The following is a 23,776-nucleotide window of genomic DNA, read 5'->3' on the forward strand; positions in this document are numbered from 1 at the left end:
CCACACCCGCAGGTTTGTTGGTTGCCCTATCAGCCAGCTCTCAGGCCTCCGGATGCTGCTGCTAAATGCCAGATCGGTGCATAATAAGATCTCCCTCATTCACGATTTAATTGTGGATGAGACAGCCGATCTGGTATGTATAACCGAGACCTGGGTGGGTGAGCAGGGGGGAGTCAGTCTTTCCCAGCTATGCCCGCCAGGGTACCTGGTCCAGCATCAGGGTAGACCTGAGGGTCAGGGAGGGGGGGTTGCTGTGGTCTATAGGAGCTCCATCTCCCTCTTCAAGCACCCTGTCCATGTGACTACTGGTCTGGAGAGTTTGCACCTTATGTTGGGTCAGTGGGACAGACTGGGAATTCTGTTGGTGTACCACCCACCCCGCTGACCGACAGACTCCCTAGCTGAGCTGACGGAAGTGGTCTCGGGTGTACTGTTGAGATCCCCAGACTGTTGGTTCTGGGGGATGTCAACATCCATGCTGAGGCCACCTTATCCGGGGCAGCTCAGGATTTCATGGTCTCCATGACAACCATGGGACTGTCCCAATATGCCATTGGCCCAACACATGTAGCAGGGCATACTCTAGCCTTGGTTTTTGCATCTGGACATGGAGTTGGTGATCTGAATGTGGGGGGCCTTACATCAGTCCCTCTGTCATGGACAGATCACTGCTTGCTGAAGTTTAGACTTACAGCGGCTTTTCCCCTCTGCAAGGGTGGGGGACCTATTAAGTTGGTCCGCCCCCAGAGACTAATGGATCCGGATGGTTTCCAAAGGGCTCTGGGGAGTTTTCCGGCTGATAGGGCTGGCGCTCCTGTCAAAACCCTGGTTGAACTGTGGAATACAGAAATGACCCGGGCGGTTGACATGATTGCTCCTGAGCGTCCTCTCCTGTGTAGAGCTCGTACGGCTCCATGGTATACCCCAGAGCTGAGAGCGATGAAACAATATCGGAGGCGGCTTGAGTGCAGATGGAGATGAACTCCTAGTGGATGCAATTATCACTGGTAAGTGCCTATGGTAAGGTGTATTTAGGGGCAGTAAGGGCAGCAAAAAAACAATATTCTGCTGCCACTATCAAATCATCAATCTGCCGCCCAGTGGAGCTCTTCAGAATTGTCTGGGGGCTATTACACTCTGGCCTCAGGGACATGGTAGAACCATCTGAGGCCTGCTTTAATGAATTTGCTAGGCACTTCCAGGATAAAATCTTTAGCATCTGCCAGGACTTAGACTCCAGTGTTACAGCAGGTGAATCAAGCGAGGTATCCAGAGCACAGCCTTGTCCCGATTTCTTGGATGAGTTTCAGCTGGTGCAGCTTTAGGTCGTTGACAAGGTGCTTGGACAGGTTCGTGCAACCACTTCTGTGCTGGATCCTTGCCCTTCTTGGCTAATAAAAGCTAGCAGGGATGGAACAGCCGGCTGGGCCAGGGAAGTGATTAATGCCTCTCTGCAAGAGGGGGTGGTCCCTGGCTGCTTGAAAGAGGCAGTAGTGTGACCACTCCTGAAGAGATCCTCCCTGGACCCAGAAAAACTTAATAACTATAGGTCGGTAGCAAATGTTCCATTCCTGGGCAAGGTCCTGGAACGAGTGGTTGCAGGCCAGCTCCAGACACTCTTGGATGAGGCCGATTATCTGGATCCATTTCAGTCGGGTTTCAGGCCTGGTTTTGGCACGGAAACAGCCTTGGTCACCCTGTATGATGACCTTTGTCGGGAGAGAGACAGGGGCAGTGTGAATCTGTTGATTCTCCTTGATCTCTCAGTGGCTTTCGATACCATCGACCATGGTATCCTTCTGGGGAGACTGGCTGAGTTGGGAGTGGGAGGTACTGCATTGCGGTGGTTCCACTCCTACTTGGCAGGTCGCCTCCAGAAGGTGGTGCTTGGGGAACATTGCTTGGCACCCTGGACTCTCCAGTAGGGGGTTCTGCAGGGGTCAGTTCTGTCACCGATGCTGTTCAACATCTACATGAAACCATTGGGTGTGGTCATCTGGAGCTTTGGAGTGCATTGCTATCAGTATGCTGATGACACACAGCTCTATTTCTCCTTTTCATCTTCTTCAGGTGAGGCTGTCAATGTGCTGAACCAGTGCCTGGCTGCGACAATGGTCTGGATGAGGGCTAATAAACTGAGGCTCAATCCAGACAAGACTGAGATGCTCTTAGTGGGTGGTTCTTCTGACCGGATGGTGGATGTCCAACCTGTCCTGGATGGGGTTGCACTCCCCCTGAAGGAGCAGGTCCGTAGCTTGGGGGTTCTCCTAGAACCATCTCTGTCACTTGAGGCTCAGGTAGCCTTGGTGACACGGAGTGCCTTCTACCACCTTTGGTTGGTGGCCCAACTACGTCCCTATCTGGACAGGGATAACCTGGCTTCAGTTGTCCATGCTCTGGTAACCTCCAAATTAGATTACTGCAATGCACTCTACGTGGGGCTGCCTTTGAAGACTGTTCGGAAACTGCAGCTTGTGGAAAATGCAGCGGCCAGATTGGTAACAGGGACCAGATGGTCCGAACATATAAAACCTATTCTGGCCCGCTTGCATTGGGTGCCTGTATGTTTCCGAGCTCGATTCAAGGTGCTGGTTTTGAGCTATAAAGCCTTACACAGCTTGGAACCACAATACCTGATGGAAAACCTCTCCCGATATGAACCCACCCGTACACTACATTCAAGATCAAAGGCCCTCCTCCGGGTGCCTACTCCAAGGGAAGCTCGGAGGGTGGCAACAAGGGAGAGGGCCTTCTCAGTGGTGGCCCCCAAATTATGGAATGATCTCTGTGATGAGGTGCACCTGGCGCCAACACTGTTATCTTTTCAGCACCAGGTCAAGATTTTCCTCTTCTCCCAGGCATTTTAGCATGTGTTTTTAAATTGTTTTTATATTGTTTTGAATTTTAAAATTGTGTTTTAAATTGTTTTTAAAATATGTTTTTAAATTGTGTATTTGTTTTAATGTTTTTGATTGCTGTAAACCACCCAGAAAGCTTCGGCTATGGGGCGGTATACAAGTGCAACAAATAAATAAATACATTTATACAGCAACAAAGGATTGCTAAGTGCTATGGCTCTCACAGATGTGGCACTCCCTGTCCAGAGAGTAAAGGAAGGAGTGGCCTGGCAGGGCGCAAGGAGGAGTATCACCTCTGAGCTAACAGCACCCAGGCAGTCCATAGTCCACTGGCCATAATCCACAGAGGAGGCTGCTTCCGCTGAACACACAGCCTATCGTAAACCAATCAAAACTCAAAGTAGACATTTAATGCAAATCCTTCAAGCGAATCAGATACTGTTTTGTAAACAACAGAATGTTAACTCTACTTTTTCAGGGCTAGCATCAGGGTTCAGCACCGTTGTGGACCCTCAGGAGGCCCGTTGCAGACCCCACTGACCCACCTGTGAGTGAGCCTGTGAAGAGGCATAGTAGCTTGATGGAGAAACCCCCCTCCTCCCAGATGGGATCAGGTGTTGTTAAGCAACACTGCAGTGAGCCTGAGGCAGTGGTTCTTGATAATCCACTGTTGGGCACTGTGAGATTGCTGGCCATCCCTAGCAATGGCAGAGATTCAAAAAGAGTTTGCTGGTGGCAAGGAAAAGGCAGCTTCAAACTGCCCAATCAGCTGGCAGCTGAAGCGAGGGGAGCCAAAGGAAAAGCCAAGGAGAGAAGGCCTGAGGCACCAAAGGAACCAGATGGGAGAGGGCACTCTGGGGTGGGAAAGCAGCTACACTGGGGTAGGGAACCTTTTCTGGCCAGGTGGCCAGATCTCAACTTCCCCAGCCCCTGGTGGGCCACATTTCAGAGGTTTAACGAGCAGCACAGGGGTGTTTGAAAGTCTGTTGTAAATATCCATGTGCTGTTTTCAAAGCAGAAGTTCAAGGAGCACTGCAGGGATGTTTAAAAAGGGCCAGCTCTGTGCTGCTTTCAATGGGTCTACTGCACTGAGTAGCACTAGTACTGGATTCAAGCCACATTTTCTTTATTAAAATATAAGTTCTTCACTATATAAAAAACACACCTAAAATTGAGGTTTTGAAAATACATAAATGTTCTTAAATTTAACCCAACAATTGATGGGCAAAGCAACTCAGTCATGCTAGTACTGGAGGTATGTCACTGCCGTCCATGTGGAATGGCTGCTGGATCTATTGACTGCTTATCTGAGGAAGGGGAAAACACACAACAAGAAAATATAAAGATGGTGCAAAAACAACAGTGGTTAGGGAAATGCTCTGTGTAGCTTGCAATGTGGCTTTGAGTTAGGGTTGCCAGGTTCAATCCCTGAGACTGGTCCTGTATCTTTAGGAGACGAGAAAGTCAGCCAAGTGCAGGTGTTCTTGCAACACTGTAATGGGAAAAACCACAAGGTGGAATTCTCCCTCCCTCCTCCACAACTTTTAAAGATACAGAAGACCTCTTGGTTGCCAGGCCAGGTCTCCAAGAGGTCTTCTGTATCTTTAAAAGTTGTGCAGGGGGAAGGGAGAATTCCGCTTTGTGGTTTTTCCCATTACAGTGTTGCAAGAACACCTGCACTTGGCTGACTTTCTCGTCTCCTAAAGATACAGGATGAGTCTCAGGCCCTGAGCCTGGCAACCCTAGTTTGAGTCCTGGGTACATCCCTAGAAACAACATCCAGTTTGGTTCATTATGTGTTTTATGTGATGTTTTTGTAATGCTATATTTGAAAATAAAAGTATAAAAAAAGAAACACTGTTACATCACAACCATCGAGGACTGTAGAGTGTGTTGCCTGACTCTTAAAGAGACATGCTTTACCTGTAGTGGAAACTTCCCTTTCCTCTGTTGGAACTGGCTAGAACCAGTTGGAAGCTTTTCCTTAGTCCATCTTTAGGGAGAAACACACTCATTCTTGTGCCAGTTCCAGTTTGTCTCCACCTCTCTTCTGAAAACGGGCACATGACGCTTGTCAAACCCTGCTCCTTTTTACTGTAAAACCTGGTGGGATCAGTTTGAGGTTTGTTTGTTTTTAAAAAAATCAGCTTCAAAGTAAGTAAATTTTATTTGTTTGGCCATAAGTCATAACAGACTTGAATTCCGACACTTCGCATTTTAAAAGTGAAACAAGGATATTTGTATCTGCCATCCTGCCCAAGCAGGAAATGATTCAACCAAATCAATAATTCAACTGTAACAAAACTTATAATTGACTGTCTTAGAAGTAAGATTTATCTTTAAAAAGAGATTGCTTTCTGAAGATTGCTTCATGGAACTAAAATTAAATGGAACTAAAATTAAAGACAAAAAGACATTACTCTGAGGGGTGAAGAAAACAGGAAATGTCCAGGAAACACAGATTACTTGTGCTCAGACAGCCTGCTATGTACTAGCAGTTCTATCAGTATAAAAAGGAGCAAAAGTGAGCATCTTCTGAGATCTAATACTACACAACCCTAATGTTACATGTCTTTAGTCTGAACCCTCAACACTCCCAGGAAAAGCACAGTGGCTATCCAAATAGCAAATGTGCTAATGCATCGTTAAGAACTCACAAAAATATACCACTGTAACGTATACTCCTCTACCTCTTAAATATATCTCCTGACCACTCTACAATAATGTACTTCCAATTTCCATTCTGTTATAGACCCCATGACATGGAGGCAGCATCACATGGTTACTGGAGAAGTCCTGGCCCCACTTCCAGATGTCCATGTATCAGCCTGGACTTCTGCATCGAAGCCCACACACAAGCTGCTGTTCATGTGCAGACCTCCATGTGATCAGGTGTCTCAATGATCCCAATTGCATGGAGGCCTACATAAAAACAACCGCCAACGTGTAGACCTCTCCAGTGCTGACATCTATGTGAAGATGTGTGAGCAAAGCCAGAAGCATGCCTCCAGGGCCGGCTCCAGGAATGCGGGGGCCCTTGGGCATTAGCCTGCCCTGGACCTCTCCGCTCCCCTTCCGCAATCCCATGGATTGCAAGACAAGACCTTCCAAGCCACCCGCCACCCCCCTGCATGTAACGATCCCACCTTTGGCTCCCCCTGTCAGGTTCCCACCTACTTGTGGCTACCGCCTTTCACTAGGCACCACCTCAGGACACCACCAGTCAGGATTGTCATTTTTATTTTTTCTCACTCCACTCTAGCACAAATCTCACAAGATCCCACTGCTAGGCAGCACCACCAGTCACTTCCTGTAAGCAATACTACTAGAGACTTTGCCTCAGTCTCTCTATGGCTTGTTACTTTGTGTCTGGGTGCCCTTGCTGTCCACAACCCCCTTGTATCTTTGTCTATAAAGCCTGAAAAGGCTTCAGATCCTTACAGAAACCTTGGCCGCCATCTTCATTGATGGCAACCCTGCGCACGCAGTGCGCCCAGCTGCAAAGAACAGCAGAGAAAGGTAGGTGAAGCGGAGGGGATGGCGGGTGGCTTGGAAGGTTTTGTCTTGTAATCCGTGGCACGGCTCGTGGCGCGGATCAAAGAAGGGGAGTGGAGGGCCCCTCAGGGCCCCCCCAGGGGCTCCTGTAGATGCAGGGCCCTCGGGCCAGTGCCCAACCTTGCCACCCCTTTGAACCGGCCCTGCATGCCTCACATGAGGGATAGTGCCTGCAGCACAACCCTGTTCAATAATGTGTGAAAGAGGCTATCCTGTCATTCCAAAACTTCAGTGAATTCTGTATAACTTAGATCTATGCAACAGGGATAGGGAAACCCATGGCCCTCCAAATGTTGGTGGATTACAATTCTCATTACTGCCCATGTTGGCTGGGACTGTGTATCCAACAACATCTAGAGGGCCACTGGCTTTCTACCCCTGCTGTACAGGAAGTTGGGCTTGCAGGGGTTTACCAGACTTCTTCAGTAACTATTTTCCTAAAACAATGGTGGCGGCATGAGCAGGGGCGTGAACAGGTTCCTGCAGGGCTCCTGCAAGGTTGCAAGAAGACAGTGGAGAGAGCAGCGGGCAAGCTGCTGGTGCTTTATTTTGAACACCTTTGCCACTCAGGACCTGTGCAGAGCAGAGTTACTGGCAGAGGTGTAGTTGTGCCACCTTTATTTTTTAAAAGCTCTGGAGCTATCGAACGCTGCCTGCTTGTCTCTGCCGCTGTGCCTTCCTTGCCGCTGCCCTTCCTGCTGGGCTTTTTGTTGTCCAGTATGGTGGAGGGGCAGCTCTTTCATCTTCACCTTTGAAAGCCCCAGCGCCACCAAGCACCCCTGCCTGTCTTCGCCACCGCATCATTTTTTGCCACTGCCCTCCCCACTGGGCCTCTCGTCATCCAGCCCGGTCGTGATGGCAGACCCATACCAACTGTCTGACAGTATGAGCTCCGGCACTGGGGTGTGCCCCGCAGGCAGATCCACCTATGCCGAGCAGGCCTCCACTCCTTTCTTCTCTCCCACCCACGCCGAGCAGGCTTCTACTTCTTTCCTTTCTTTCTGAGCCCATTGTTTCTACCTTTGCAACCACCGATGAGAGCCGGAACGTTGACTGCTTCATCCCCGTGATCAAGCTGAAGTCTGCTGACCGTGGACACCGTCTATGGTGGCAAAAAGCTGGACTGCTCCTGCTCCTTCTCCTGTATTAGGACTGGCAGATGCAGCAGGACCCCTCAGTGGTCTCATGTTCTGATGTCAACATATTGATGTAAGAACTAGCAGACATTGTCTAATTGTTAGGAAAGTGTTAGGAAAGTGTGATTTGTTGTATGTTCATTGAAAGTTGTTATTGTTGCTTTTTAGTAATGTTATTACCCTATTATTTATTTTTTATAAATTGTACTGTTTTTATTGATATGTATTTCTATATTTGTGTTTATTTTTTGTAAGCTACCTTGAGGGCCTTTTAGCCAAAAGGCGAGAACAGCAACAACACTTAACACAGCACTCTTCAGGAGAGGAAACACATTTCATTCTCTCCCAGCTTTTAGTGTTATCCAGTATTGTTTCCATTTTCTCCAGGGCGCCAACTCTAGTTCCTTCTCTTTCTGTAGGGTCACAAGAGGTTTGAAGAAGAGCCATCCAGCTTTACGGACAACTCCTTGCTCTTTCTCATACAGCCAATCTAGTTGCTCTAAGGTGTCTGTGTTTTCAGTGTTCATCCTGCTCAGGTAAGCTCCCATATGAAGTTCTCATAAATGTTCTGTCTCAGGACATCACTGCTGATTACATTAGCAGACTCACTTCTTTGGAGGAAAATCTGACCAGGGGACCATGGAGAACCAGAGAAATGGGAAGTGTCTGGAGAAAGGTTTTCAATTCCAGTGTGAAAGTATTCATTTGAATCTTTGCATTTGGTTCCTGCAGCTTCCTCTTCTTTCTTGGCAGCCTCCCTGTCCAGTCACTGATACTGTGCATATGATTATTTAATGTTTCCTTCTCTGATGAATCCTCATTAAGAGCTGTACATTTTCTGTAGGGGAGAGTTAAGAAGAGTACTGCGGAGGTCCTCTGTGCTCCACCTTAGAAGACATCTATGGCTGAGGTAAATGAAACATGGTTGCTTACGCTGGCATGAGCATTGATATAATCTGCAGAAAGCCCAACATCAGAAATTTGGCAGCTTCTTATATTTGAATCCCTATGTAAATCATGTAGGGAAGAGAGAGATGAACTTTGGTTCAAGGGTTTCTTACAGTCATTCTGGAGAAATCCGACTTGAATTCTTGCATCTGGGGTGCTCCTGGACAGGTATGGCCTATCCAGTTCATTCATATCTACATTATTGTCCCGTGGAGCATCATACCAGGAAGACCTAAGTCTTGAGTCAGTGGCTGACAGACAATGGCTTCCAACATAACCTGTAGCAGAAGTTTCCTTCACTTCAAGGACATTGTTCTTTTCAAGCTCTAAAATAGATGATTACCATAAGAGTTAGACTGGTCCACTGGATTTCTCTCTAGAGACTGTGCTGTTGCTGTTGTTGTTGTGATATTCAGCATTCAAACACCTATCCATCTTTCCCAGAGTCTTAGGGCTGGTTCACATAGGAACCAAGATCCGCATTAAAAATGCTGCTTTTTCTATCGCGATTGATTTTGATGGTTCACATACATCCGCCCTCACTATGAATAAATGTGCTGTTTTGCTTTATAGCGTTCACACGCATTTGCATTTATTGCTATCAGTGTTTCCTTGTTGCCATGCCCACATATTAGAATGTTAAGTGTGGAGGCGGGGAAGGAGCGGTGTTTCCCTGTCTAGTACAGGTAAAGGCAGGAGACATTGGGGGCTGCTGTTCTCCTGGTTTCCTGCTGTCAGTTTCATTTCCTTCAGGCAAACCCTACTTGGCACAAGGTCGATAGGAAACGTTTCCATTGCACGTAGTGTGTGTGTGTGTGAGAGAGAGAAAGAGAGTGGTTGTTCACACATGTTTCTCGTGCATGCTGCAGTTGTGGTGTTGTGGGACCTTTTTGTCCATGGGCACCAAACCTTAAACGAAGGGAGGCGTGGCACCAGCAAAGAGGCAGGGTTTCACATTAGCGGTGGGCGGGCGCTTCAAAGCTGGGAAACCGCCTACAGCTGCCCCCCTTCCCTGCGGGGCAGGCTTTCTCCCAACACCCCCGCTCCCCCCCCGTGGCTGCTCGGGTGTCCCTGCACGAGTTCAGGGGGGGGCCTTTTCCAGCGCTGCAAAAGAAGCAGCATGCTGTGCAGCAAGTTGAAAAAGAGGAACAAGAAACCATAGACGCAACCGTTCTGTCATTTCTTCCCATAGCAATTTAAGAAGTACCCATTCCAGTCCCTGGAGGCAATATGGTTGCTGGTAGCTTCAAAGTCAATATAGTGAAAACCGTTCTCAGGCAAAATTGCATTATTGCTGCCTTGGCTGCAGCTTTCCAAGGCATGTGTCCTATGTTTGGCATGACTGCTGCTGTTCGAAACTTTCACTGCTGTGTCACCAGATCTGGAAGAATAAGGCTGAGTATTCTTGAAATGAGAAAGGCAGCGAGTTTTCAGAAAGCAAGGCTTCTCCTTGGCACTGGATATAGAATTAGTATGATTTCTTTGTTCCCTGCAGGCTCTACTGGCTTTGGGAATTCCCCATGTTTCACTGCAGACTCACTCAAATGTGGGTGGAATTACCAGTCTGTATCCTTGGCATTAACTTGATAGCTGGTCAACAAGTTTACCGAAGAATTTCATATGAATCCCTTAATGATATTGCTAGATGGTTGTCTTCCTTGCTTCCACTGTCTCTTGAATCAGCGGCATTGAGAGATGTTAGCATGTTGAGCACGTCGTCCTGCCTCCGTTGCGCCACCAGATGAGGTACTCTCTGGGCAATAAATCCCATTAAACAGAGTGGGTTAGTTTTGAAGGTTGCAAGGCAATTTCCAGAATTCATCTTATGGCTGAAGTGGTCACCCTTGGAGTTTGTTTGGAAACTGGTTATCGTGCACGGCAGCTGTTTCAAAGAGATTTTGCAACTGATCGGTAGATCAACCCATTCCTCCTCCAGGTGCGTCTAATGGAAACACTTTGCTGTAGGCGATTAGTGTGTTCACAGCCTGAGTCTGCATGGCAAGTCCCAGTCCTAGCTACTATGCTATGCTGAGATGCTGTTGTGTTTACTATGAATAAATACAACCACTGAAGTTCACCTGAGTCCTGTTGCTTCTTGGTATTAGGGCAAACCGATGCAAGGTTTCGTTCATAACACAGTGAGTACCTTTTCCCAAACCCACAGGCTAGTACCTGGCCTGCGCTGATGATGAGCACCCCCCATGCTCCTCACAGATGGACAGAGTAAACTCACAGCAATGGGGACATCCCCCCTCCTGCACAAAACAGCAACACCGCACTCCCACTCCCTCAGCTCCAGTGGCATAGCCAGCACCAGCCCCACTACTGACAATCCCCATACATGCAAAATGTGAGTAGGGATATTTTCCCTCTTGTGGAGCTTGAACTCCCATCTCCTGCTTTCCAACCTCATGTCCTATGTAGTGAGACTCTGGAGGCTGCTGCTGTCAGTATAGCCAAATGCTATTTTCCGTGCATTAACAGTATAATTTTCAAATCTCCTGAAGTACTACGTCCCCTCTATTTGGCACTGGTTAGGTCTTACCTTGAGTACTGTGTCCAGTTCTGGACACCGCACTTTAAGAAGGATACAGACAAACTGGAACAGATTCAGAGGAGGGGACTGAGGAGAGACTGAGAGAACTGGGCATGTTTAGCCTTGAGAAAAAAAGACTGAGGGGAGATATGATAGCACTCTTCAAGTACTTGAAAGGTTGTCACAGAGAGGAGGGCCGGGATCTCTTCTCGATCGTCCCAGAGTGCAGGACACGGAATAATGGGCTCAAGTTGCAGGAAGCCAGATTTCGACTGGACATCAGGAAAAACTTCCTAACTGTTAGAGTGGTACGACGATGGAACCAATGACCTAGAGAGGTGGTGGGCTCTCTAACACTGGAGGCATTCAAGAGGCAGCTAGGTACCTGACGTGTGTGTGCTTTAAGCTGGATTCCTACATTGAGCAAGGGGTTGGACTCGATGGCCTTTTAGGCTCCTTCCAATTCTACTATTCTGTTATTCTATTTCTGCCTTTGTTTTATACCCTGGCCCCAGGTCTGGAGCCAGTGGGCAGCCAGGTTGGGCACTGGCCAAGGACCCCTGCGGCTGAGAGGGGGCTCTGCTGCTGGGGCTGGGTAGGTGGAGCTCCTGCTTCATGCTAGCATCATGTCATGGAGCATGTACCCTGCAACCTGATGCTGGCATGGAGCAGGAGCCATCCTTCCAGGCAACACCATCACCACCTGTGCAGGCTGGCCATGCCACTTCCACATCACACGACCACCTCCAGGGTTTTAAATAGGCCTGGCCTGCACACATACTTGTTATCACCCAAGAGGGCAGAGGGGTGTCAACATGCCATTTTGGGTGATGGCTGGCATGTGGGCACAGTGACGTAGACAAGCCTATTTAGGCTGGCAGCGGTGCTACTGCAGCCGTACCCCTCTCCTGGCTGCTTGGCAAAAGTCTTTGGGGAATATGCTTTAAGTGTATGGTGTGTATACAACCTCTAACCTGTCTCTCAAAATGGCAGGAACAGCTTGCCTGGTGGAGTGGTGTCACAGCCATAGTCTTCCAGCAGCGGGCAAGGTGGCAGAGAGGTTGCAGCTGAGCGGGTGCAACAATAAGAACGCCAGATTCCCTCTGCTGAGGCACCTCCACAGCCTTCACCTCACTGCTGTGCTACCTCGCTCCTCCCAGTAAATGGCAGTGACATGCTGTCAGGAGGCTACCACTGCCGCTCTGCCCCACCAGGCAAGCCACTCCTGGCGATGTGCATTTACTTCAGGCCCCCATGAGGACGCTGTGTTCTATGTCTTCTCCTTCCTCACTTTTCTTTGTGTATTAGTTCATAAAACAGTGCTTGTGAGGGGCATGCCGGGCGGAGGGATGTCGGAACACAAAAGAGGAAGCTTCCAGGACTTGGCCACCTACACTTCCCTGAGCACTCAGCCTTAGCAGCAAACAGCAATCGGATACACCATAGAGCATTTGTCTCCCCACCACCCCTTCCTCAAAACACAGTCACAGATGCCAGCAACACAGAAGCTGCAGGCAGAGTCTGCGCACCATCTCACTTGTTGCGCTCCTGCTGCACTGCAGTAGTTGATACTGTTACGGGACATGCGTCTGCCAGCTGTGTGTCTCTGTGTGTGGCTGTTTGCTGTCAGTTTTCAGTTTTACTGCTGGGAATTCACAGGATCCCACCTAAGCTACTCTGATGATGTTAGTGGGCTGCCAGCCAAATGGGATCAAATAGATACTCTGAGATTTTGACTAGGGTGTAAGAAGACCCATGGAATAAAATAAAATACTACATTTAAACATATACTGCAGCAGTAGTCAACCTGGTGCACTCCAGATGTTTTGGACTCTCCTCAGCCCCAGTCAACATAGTCAATAGTCAGCAATGATGGGAACTGGGATCCACAACATCTGGACACCACCAGGCTGGCTATTCCTTCTGTGTCAGGGATGTTTTACGTTGGAGTCCTGCATTGAGCAGAGAGTTGGACTAGATTGCCTTATAGGCCCCTTCCAGTTCTGCTACTCTATGATTCTATGATGTAATATGAAAAAACCTGAGAGCAGTTAACTTATTCATGGTAACCTTTAGTTTTAACTGATGAATGCTTTAATCCAGGGTTTGGCTTAGGCAGGGTTTGAACAATGGCTTAACCCTGAAGTCACAAAACATGGGGATGTTATAAGGGGAAAGCAGCTTCTTTTGCCGGACAATTATCTATAAATATTATGGAAGACAAGCACCATCTCATCTTCCTTTTTCCGATTTCTTTGGGACAAATATATAAAGAGAATTATACCAGTGTAAATTATAAAGGAAAGAAATGGGATGAAACTGATAGTTGAGACAGCTAGCTCTGGGTGGCGTCAGAAAAGGGAGGTTGTCCACTCACTCATGTCTGACACCTGTAAAATGTTAGAATTAAATTTTAACAGACTTATTGTGGAACTGGGAAATTAGTGTGGATACAGCAGTTCTGAAATATGATTGCTTCTATATCAGGAATTGTACATTCTCTTTAAGTCTAATACTTCTCTTAAGACCATCAGAAGATGTTGCTAAATCAGTTAGAAATATTAAGAGTATTTCCAATTAAAGCTAGAGTGATGCAAACAAACAAAGGCCAGAATCCACAAGAAGTGTCGGGGATCGGACAGAAGGCTCTGCCAGTTTCAGTTCTCTCCGTTTCTCATTTTTCTAATCTTAAACTTGGTTCTCCACATTTCTTAATTTTTTTAAAATCCTCATGAAAACTCTTCAGCATTTTAGGGCAAATTTATGCAGCTGGTATAGCACAGTGAGGAGGAGAGCCTGGCTGGGAGTCCAGTCTGTGAGTTCAAATCGCCGCTCGTGTCTCCTGGGCGTCAAGGGCCAGCTAAAGATCACCCCCACCGTGAGTGGCTCAGGGGTGACGTGCCTTGCCACCTGTGCAGCCGTGGGTAAGCTGCAGAGTCCCAAGGAGCCCAGTTGCCCCCCAGCTGGCAGTTGCAGACAAGGAAGGGGCTGGCTTGTGCTGGGGAGGACTATCCTCAGAGGGAGGCAATGGTAAACCCCCTCTGAATACCACTTACCATGAAAACCCTATTCATAGGGTCATCATAAGTTGGGATTGACTTGAAGGCAGTCCATTCCATTCCATTATCCTAATATATACATTTTTGTATGCAGTTTTGACTAATTTACACATTTTTGCAAGCAATGTATCCTAATATAATGCATTTTTCTATTTTATTTTCACCAATATATTCATTTTGTACACACTTTCCCTTTGATATATGCATTTTTGTAAACACTGCTTGATTGAAGAACTGCATTGCAAAATTTGCATAAGTGTAAATTTCAAAGGACAGCTGTGTTTCAGTTCTCATGTTGTTTCAGAAAGTGTAAATTTGATAAATTCAGCTCTAAATGTGGATTGAATCAATTTTTTCTTCCACACCAAAGCCCAGAAACTCACTCCAAAGTACAATAGCAGAAAGGCTTATCAAGCACACTCCATTCCAGCTGGCTAACCCAGGAAGGACATGAGTCATCAATGTGGCTAGTGTACAGACAGCAAAGACAACACATCATGTTTCAAGCCTGTGCAGGGAGTGAGGGAGAGCTGCAATACATGGATGTCAATGCGTGGGATGGTGTTTGATGTTGATGTTCTTCCAGTGTTTGGACAAAGTTCTGGAATACAAGAGACACTAGCTGGAAAAGTGGCTGAGAGAGAGAACCCCCCATCTGTAGGCATCAGGACTGCTTGTGCACGAAGCTGCTTCTCCATCCTAGCTCAGCACAGTCTTAAGGGATTGGCCTGAGTGAATGATGAATGTTTAGAACAGCTTATTATACATATATAGATAGCTATGTATGTGCATATTGCTTGAATACATGTTACATAAATAGTGCCTAACTGCAAATTAGGTGTTTCTCATTCTTCCATATAAGAACACAACAAATCAGGGCAAAAGCCTATCAAGTCCACATTCTGCTTCCAACCAAGAGCAGCCAGCAGTTGCCTCTGAGAAACTCAGAAGCAGGGCATGAAATCAGTAGCTGTCCCCTTTTGTTTATCCAGCATCTGGTATTCATAGTTATGCTCCTTCAGAACATGGAGGTCCAACAGAGCTTTCACAGACAATAGCTGTTAATAGACCTAGTCACCATCAATTTGATAGACCATCTGACCCAACTCCTGGCTTTCTTGGAGGAAACAAAATCTGGATCTTTTCCCAGTCTAGAATCAGACCCAGTTTTGGTCACTTTCATGAGTAATCTATGCCAACAATAAGATGCAGGTGGGTGGGTTCCGCACATTGTTTTTTCTGGACTTCTCAGTAGCTTTTAATATGATCAGATGTGGTATTCTTCATAGTCGCATTTTGATGATAGGCTTGGAGGCACCATTTTATGGTGGTTTCTATTCTGTTGATGGGCAAATTCCAGAAAGCTGTGCTTGGGAACAACTTTTTATACTTTGGTCATTGGCCTATGGGGTTTCCCAGGATTCCAACTTTCACCCATGCTGTTTAATAGCTACATAGAACTGCTGGGAGTTGTTGCCTATGGATTTGGGGTTAGGAGCCATCAATGTGTGGATTATATTCACTTCTGTGTCTTCTTTCCATCTAATGTCAAAGATGCTATGGAGGTTCTGAACCAATGTTGGTATGCAGTGAAGGAATGGATGTAAGCTAACAAGGTGAGACTTAAATCCAGACAAATCAGAGGTGGTGGAGAACTAATCTGAGATTAAGTGTATATCTTATTCTAGATGAGGGTGCACCCCTCTTGGACAACCAGGTTCGCAGCTTGTGTGTACTTTTGGATCTAACTTTGCTTCTTGATGGGCAGGTGTTTTATTTATTAAATTTATATCCCACCCTTGCTCCTAAAGAAACCCAAAGCAGCAAACATCTCATTTATAAAAAATTACCATTTAAAAAAATCAAAACATTTTAGAACTGCTAAAAATAAAAAATAAAACATCTAAAATAAATATAAGAACTGATGTAACTAAATCACGTGTCTGCATAGGCCCACCTAACAAAAATGTTAAGCATGTGTCCAAAAGAGTACAGTGGTGGTGCCTGCCTAATGTTAATAGGCAGGAAGTTCCAAAGTACAGGTGCTGTGGCTATGACTAGGGAGCCATTGTTTAAAATTGCCCTTGCCAAATACAGGTGTGCTTCCATAGAAACTACTAGCTCAAGATGCTTCCAGAAGAAGATGGAAGGCCTCCTCACCACCACCTAGCTGTGGGTGATATTATCCTGTGTTTACTGTAGGAGAACAATGCCACTCCTGCCTTAAAAGGATTTGCTGTGCCCTCCTTTACCTGGAAGAGACTTATGTGAAAGTGTCTCTCTGTCTCTCCCACATAAGGAACAGGTATTCACATGGGCTATGAAATCCCAAAAGGAGAGCCAGCCTGGTATTTAAGGCTGCACCACCTCTCAACCACCCTCTTTGTTGCCGTGCTTGCAGCTCCAACCTGGTCTTCCTGTGCCTCACCTGTGCTGGGGCAAAAAATGTGGGTGGCTGTGGGCGCTGGCAAGGCATGAACTAAGCTGGTGATTTGGCCTAGGAGGAATGGTGGCGTTGAGACCAGCTGTGGCAGCACAGGTGGCAGGGGTGGAGGCTTGTGCAGTACGCCCAGGGTGTGGAGGGATGCATACCTCATTGATAGTCATCTAGTTTAACCTGCCTGCACTATTTGGTTGGTGTACTGCATATCTGCCAACTATTATATTCAAATAAATATAACATTTCCCCCCACATACATTGTGTTGTGTCTCCTTCTGAGGGTGGAGGGCATACAAGCAATAGAACAGGGGCTTGGCTTGCCTTGACATTCTGGAGCTGGAAAGACACAGATACATCTGCTCTCCCCTCTGTCCCAAGTCCAAAGTTGTGGCTTTGGGGGAGTGATTTTCATTTCAAGGAAACCAAACCTGAGGTATGTGCTGGCCCACCTGAAGCCTCTCACTGTTCAGGGGCATGTGCAACAATATGAATGGCTTTATAAATAAATAAATAAAAGATTACCTATTCTTTTTTAAAACCATCAAAACAAGTGCTTCCACTACATCTTAGAAGAAGACAGAACAACAGTTTTGAAGTTTATTTATTTATTTATTTATTTAAAATATTTATACCCCGCCCTTTTTCCAAGGAACTCAGGGCGGCTTACAAATAAAAACCATAATCAATTAAAAACAAGCAATATACAGTTTAAAACAATTAAAAATAGATTAAATCAGTAAAAGTTAAAAAAGACAATATTAGTTAAAAGCCCGTCTGAATAAAATAGTCTTAACCTGGGCACGAAAGGATGAAAGTGAGGCAGCCAGTCGAACCTCGGTAGGGAGGGAATTCCACAATCTAGGGGCAGCCACTGAAAAGGCCCTATTCTGTGTTTTTACAAAGCAAGCTTGTGAGAAAGATGGAATATTGAGCAGGGCCTCACCAGATGATCTCAAAGCTCGGAAAGGGTCATAGAGGGAGACACGATCTAACAGATAGCCTGGACCTAAGCCGTATAGGGCTTTATAGGTTAAAACCAGCACTTTGAATTGTGCTCGGAAACAGATTGGAAGCCAGTGGAGCTGGTACAACAGCAGGGTTGTATGTTCTCTGAGCCCAGCTCCAGTTAACATCCTGGCTGCAGCTCTTTGTACCAGTTTAAGTTTCCGAGCAGTCTTCAAGGGCAGCCCTACGTAGAGCGCATTACAGTAGTCCAATCGGGATGTAACTAAGGCATGTGTCACCGTAGTCAAGTCTGACAGGTCAAGGAACGGGCGCAGTTGGCGTACCAATCTTAGTTGAGCAAAGGCACTCCTTGCCACAGCCGAGACCTGTGCCTCCAGGTTCAAGGCCGAGTCCAGGAGAACTCCCAAACTGCGAACCTGTGATTTCAGGGGGAGTGTAACCCCGTCCAGCACAAGTTGGATCCCTATTCCCTGATCCGCCCTTTGAGTGTTGATTGTTGATTGAAAGTTGATTCTTTATAGTTGTACGGTAAAGAGCAGTGGTGGCTGGTGCCCTCTAAACCTGGTAGGGCTGCTAGGAGGTCACAGGGGTGTGGCCAGTGAGGTCACGGGGTGGCCAGTGAGGTCACGGGGGTGGCCAGTGAGGTCACGGGGGGTGGCCAGTGAGGTCACGGGGGGTGGCCAAGGTTTGGTTTTCTTTCCTCCTCCTGCATTGAAAGATTTTGCAGTTTTACAAATAGAACCCAAAGAAACTGAAAATTGCCTTACTTTGGTTTAGAAGGGGACCACAAAAGACAATAAAATTATCAGTAAAACAAACTGAACATTTATAGATGTATAAATGCAATAGTTGGACAATTGGATTCCCCACTCAGCCATGAGTGACACTAGAAACTAGAGTTGCGAGGTCAGAAGCATCCCAAATCCTGAGATTTCAGGGGCGGGCCCTAGTGATATCATTAAGCATGATACATCAACCATCAACCACAGTTGTTTTGAGCATACCACTTAAACAAAAAAATTTCTCTGATTTGAAATTAAGATAGAAATCTTAGCTAAATAGGGGTGCTTCCAGGTCCAGCTGAAGTGACAGAATCATTCCTTCTCACTGCTTAGATAGCCTGGGCAAGGAACATGCTGCCCTGGGCTCCTGCCGGGAGGAAGGGCGGGATATAAATCAAATAATAAATAAATAAATAAACATTTAATCTAGGCTACTTGCTTCTGCCAAGAAGGGTTTATGTGCCCTCAGGCTAGGGCAGTCATCAGAAGGCCATCGTAGGAAGAAAGCCTAGTGTTGTGGAGATGTTAGATAGGAGCACTCAGGAGTAAAGTTGGATGCCCCTGAAGGCTGCAATTCTAAACACACTTACTAAGGGACTAAGCCCCATAGAACTCAACAGGACTTACTTCTGAGTAGATATGGTTAGGATTGTGCTGTTGATAAGGCTTGACTAGGGATCCTCTGCAACAATATCCATATCAAAGAGGGTTGGCAACACCCTGCCTGGAATGCCCTGCCTGTCTTTTAATGTGGCTGCTCCAAACGTCTTTATAGACTTGACCCTTCACTGCAAAGAGAGGTTTGAGAAATGAATGAAGGTTAAGAAAATTCTCTACTCTTTCCTGCCTACTCTGCGGGCTGCTATAAACTCACTTTGACAGCCAGCCCAATTCCAGTGAGTAATAACTGACAGAGAAAACACACATGGTTTGGTCTACCTTCACAGGCTGTAGCTAGGGAACAACAGCAATTGAAGCCACACTTCCCAGTACGTGAATTCTCTTTTACCACTATTGGGCAAGAAACAAACCATCATGCAAATAACAAGGTGCATTATCAGTGGGTTTAAGGGAGTTGAGCTGACCAGATGGACCTACTGTTATTGCTTCTATGGATGCAAGGGAGTAAGGTCAGAGGTAAATGAAATGCAAATAGAAAAAAAACCCAAAGAGAGTGATGATTTCCTTAATGCAGTACCATACCAACCACAACACGATTCCTTTGAGTAATACAGAAAACTCAGCATCCCACAACCAGTCAGTTCTGCTAACCAAAACTAAAGTATCCTGGCAGCCAGGCAGCCAAGGTCACAGAAATCCCCAAGCAGCACAACCTGACCCGAGGGCTGCAGTTATTACAGAATGCTGCGGCACAATTGTTGACATGAGTTGAGAGACCCTATCAGCACATAACACCTCTGCTCTGAAATCCATACTGGTTGCCACTTTGTTACCAGGCCAAGTTCAAGGTCTGCTTTCCATAGTATTTGTTCTACTCTTGTAAGAAATCGATCCTTTAGTGTGGCAGTACCTACCCTTTGGAACTCCATGCCTATTTACAGTAGGCAGGCACCTTCATTGTACTCTTTTTGGCACCTGCTAAAAACATTATGATTTTACCTGTTTTGAACTTGTTGGTTTTATTATTTTGAATGTTTTTAAATACCTGTCTTTAACTGTTTTTGCCAATATTTTATTGTTTTAATTCCTTCTATAAACTGCTTTGAGGCTTTTCACAATAAAGCAGTATATAAATGTTGTAAATGAAATACAAATAAATTTTGGAGTCACTGTGGCCTCGCCGTGGACTTGCCAGGTATGCTCTCTACCAGGAGGACGGATTAGAAATGTGATGGAAGTGTTGCCATCACTCATCAAGCCCACCAACAGGTATCCCTTTCTCCTCATCCATGTGGGAACAAATGATACTGCCAAACGGAGCTATGAAGAAATCACATCAGACTTTGAAGCTCTGGGAAGGAAATTCAAGGACTTTGAGGCCCAGACAGTTTTTTCATCCATTTTCCAGTACTTAGGAGTAGAAAGGAAAAGAAAAATACTCCGTCTGAATGAATGGCTACGAAGGCGGTGCCGACGTGAGAGATTTGGATTCTGGGACCACGGGCTATGCTTCCTGGAAGATGGATTGCTGGCAAGTGATGGGTTGTATCTCACAAGGACTGGGAAGAATGTGTTTGGCCACAGCATGGAGAAGTTCATCAGGAGGGCCTTAAACTGAATCCTAAGGGGGAGGGAGACGTAAACTTGGTGGTAATGACTGATGAAGGCTTGTGCACAGTAATGGGAACAGAGAGATCGGCTGTAATAGGGACGAGTAACAGACCTCAGAAAAGTGTAGTAAGGAAGCCAAGCCATAAATCACATGGTCTTCAATGTCTGTATACTAATGCGCAGAGCATGGGAAACAAGCAGGATGAACTTGAACTCTTAATACAGGAGGGCAATTACGACTTGATAGGTATAACTGAAACTTGGTGGGATGACTCCCGTGACTGGAATACAGCAATTGAAGGATATAACTTGTTCAAAAAGAACAGAAGGAATAAAAAGGGAGGTGGAGTCACGCTATATGTTAAAAATATATATCCCTGCACAGAAATACAGGATTAAAATTAATGGGGCAAGTAATAAAAGGAATGTGGTGCTTGGAGTCTATTATCGACCACCCAATCAAGGAGAAGACGAGAATGTAACTTTTGAAAAGCAAATTGCCAACTTTTCGAGGAGGCATGATGTAGTAGTAATGGGGGATTTCAATTATCCTGATATCTGTAGGGAGACAAATTCTGCCAAACACGGCCCCTCCAAGAAATTTCTGACTTGTGTTGGAGATAACTTTCTCCTACAGAAAGTGGAGGAAGCCACCAGAGGATCAGCTATCCTGGACTTGATTCTAACCAATAGAGATGATTTGGTGGATGAAGTGGCAGTTACGGGAACTCTGGGGGAAAGTGACCACACCATACTTGAATTCTTGGCTTTAACAGAAGCAAAAGCTGAGAGTAGCCATACGCGTACCCTGGACTTCAGGAAAGCTGATTTTAATAAACTCAGAACAATTGTAAGTACGGTTCCATGGCAAGTCACCCTAATGAGAAAAGGAGTCCAAGATGGGTGGGAGTTTCTAAAAAATGAAATTCTAAAAGCACAATGGCAAGCAATTCCAACAAGGAAAAAAGGGGGGAAACAACAGAAGAAGCCAATGTGGCTTCACAAAAGCTTAGAGGTGACCTGAAAACAAAAAAAGGACATATAGAGGAAGTGGAAAGAAGGCCAGGCCACAAAGGAAGAGTACAGGCAGGTATCACGGAATTGCCAGGATGGTGTCAGGAAGGCTAAAGCTGAGAATGAGCTGAGGCTAGCGAGGGATGCTAAAAGTAACAAAAAAGCTTTATTCAGGTACGTCCATAGTAAAAGACAGAGAAAAAAAATGGTGCTGCAGCTACTCAATGAGGAAGGCAAAATGATAACAGATGACAAAGAAAAGGCAGAAGTGCTCAATTCCTACTTTGGCTCAGTCTTCTCCCAAAAAAGGATCAGTGACCCTCCTGGGAAACATGAAGTAGAAGGGACAGGATTGGAGCTTGAGGAATACCTAATCACTTTGAATGAGTTCAAATCAGTACGGCCTGATAAACTGCATCCTAGAGTATTGAAGGAACTGGCTGAAGAACTCTCAGAACCGCTGTCTATTATTTTTGCGAAATCATGGAGGACCGGTGAAGTTCTGGATCACTGGAGGAGAGCTACTGTTGTCCCTATCTTCAAAAAGGGCAAAAAGGAGGAACCGGGGAACTACAGACCAGTCAGCCTAACATCAATCCCTGGAAAAACTCTGGAGCAGATTATTAAGCAGTCGATCTGCAAACATCTTGAAAATAATGCAGTGATTACTAGGAGCCAACATGGATTTATGAAGAACAAATCCTGCCAAACTAATCTTATCTCATTTTTTGACACGGTAACCTCCCTTGTAGACTGTAGGAATGCTGTGGACATAATATACCTCGACTTTAGCCAAGCTTTTGACAAGGTGCCCCACGGTATTCTGATTAGCAAGCTAGCTAAATGTGGACTGGATGGAACAACTATCAGGTGGATCCACAGTTGGTTCCAGAATCATACTCAAAGAGTGCTTATCAATGGTTCCTTCTCAAACTGGGTGGAAGTAACGAGTGGGGTACCATAGTTCTCAGTCCTGGGCCCAGTGCTCTTCAACATTTTTATTAACGACTTGGATGAGGAGGTACAGAGCATGCTTATCAAATTTGCAAATGATACAAAATTGGGGGGGCATAGCTAATACAGTGGAAGACAGAAACAAAATTCAAAGGGACCTTGATAGGCTGGAGCATTGGGCTGAAAACAACAGAATGAAATTCAACAGGGATAAATGCAAAGTTCTACACTTAGGAAAAAGAAACCAAATGCACAGTTATAAGTTGGGGGATACTTGGCGCAGTAATACGACATGTGAGAAGGATCTTGGAATTGTTGTTGATCACAAGCTGAATATGAGCCAACAGTGTGATGTGGCTGCAAAAAGGACAAATGCTATATTAGGCTGCATTAACAAAAGTATAGTTTCCAAATCGCGTGAAATATTAGTTCCCCTCTGTACAGCACTGGTTAGGCCTCATCTTGAATACTGTGTCCAGTTCTGGTCTCCACACTTCAAGAAGGATGCAGACAAACTGGAACAGGTTCACAGGAGGGCAACAAGGATGATCAGGGGACTGGAAACAAAGCCCTATGGGGAGAGACTGAAAGAACTGGGCATGTTTAGCTTGGAGAAGAAACGACTGAAGGGACATATGATAGCACTCTTCAAGTACATGAAAGGTTGTCACATAGAGGAGGGCCGGGATCTTTTCTTGATCATCCCAGAGTGCAGGACATGGAATAATGGGCTCAAGTTGCAAAGCCAGATTTCGAGTAGACATCAGAAAAAACTTCCTAACTGTTAGAGCCATACGACAATGGAATCAATTACCTGGGGAGGTGGTGGGCTCTCTGACACTGGAGGCATTCAAGAGGCAGCTGGACAGCCATCTGTTGGAATGCTTTGATTTAGATTTGTGCATTGAGCAGGGGGTTGGACTGGATGGCCTTATAGGCCCCTTCCAACTCTACTGTTCTATGATTCTAAGATGTCAAATATTTAGAAATCCATTTTTTCTAGCGTATGGCTTAGGAGTTTACCTGTCCCTAGAAACAATTGTAGTTTTTGACACACAAACAACTGAGACAAACTAAATGGGATGACAGGGATGCATTAATGTTTCTACTCTCTTTTCAACTTTCACCAACACCAGCCACTCAGAGAGGAAGGGTCCAATATGGATTCACACTTCAGGGCTTTCCTTCCGCACCATTTTCCTGATGAAAATCCAATTTCCCAACTGCTAGGAAAAACATTTCTTTGCAAATACGAATAACATCAGGAGGATGATTTTCATCTGGAAGATGGTACAA

The 23,776-nt window shown here is 45.9% G+C and overlaps 1 long non-coding RNA gene across 1 annotated transcript in view; it reads left to right on the top strand.

Annotated features, from left to right (window-relative positions):
* LOC133364365 (uncharacterized) overlaps positions 1–10,574 on the top strand; it is a 31,513-nt gene extending 20,939 nt beyond the window's left edge. The window contains exons 2-4 of the long non-coding RNA XR_009757924.1: positions 7,969–8,085; positions 8,394–8,459; positions 9,993–10,574. This is a non-coding gene — a long non-coding RNA (uncharacterized LOC133364365). The remainder of the gene's footprint in view (positions 1–7,968; positions 8,086–8,393; positions 8,460–9,992) is intronic.
* Positions 10,575–23,776: the final 13,202 nt, after the last annotated feature.

This window comes from Rhineura floridana, chromosome 1, assembly GCF_030035675.1.
Source record: "Rhineura floridana isolate rRhiFlo1 chromosome 1, rRhiFlo1.hap2, whole genome shotgun sequence".
NCBI lineage: Eukaryota > Metazoa > Chordata > Lepidosauria > Squamata > Rhineuridae > Rhineura > Rhineura floridana.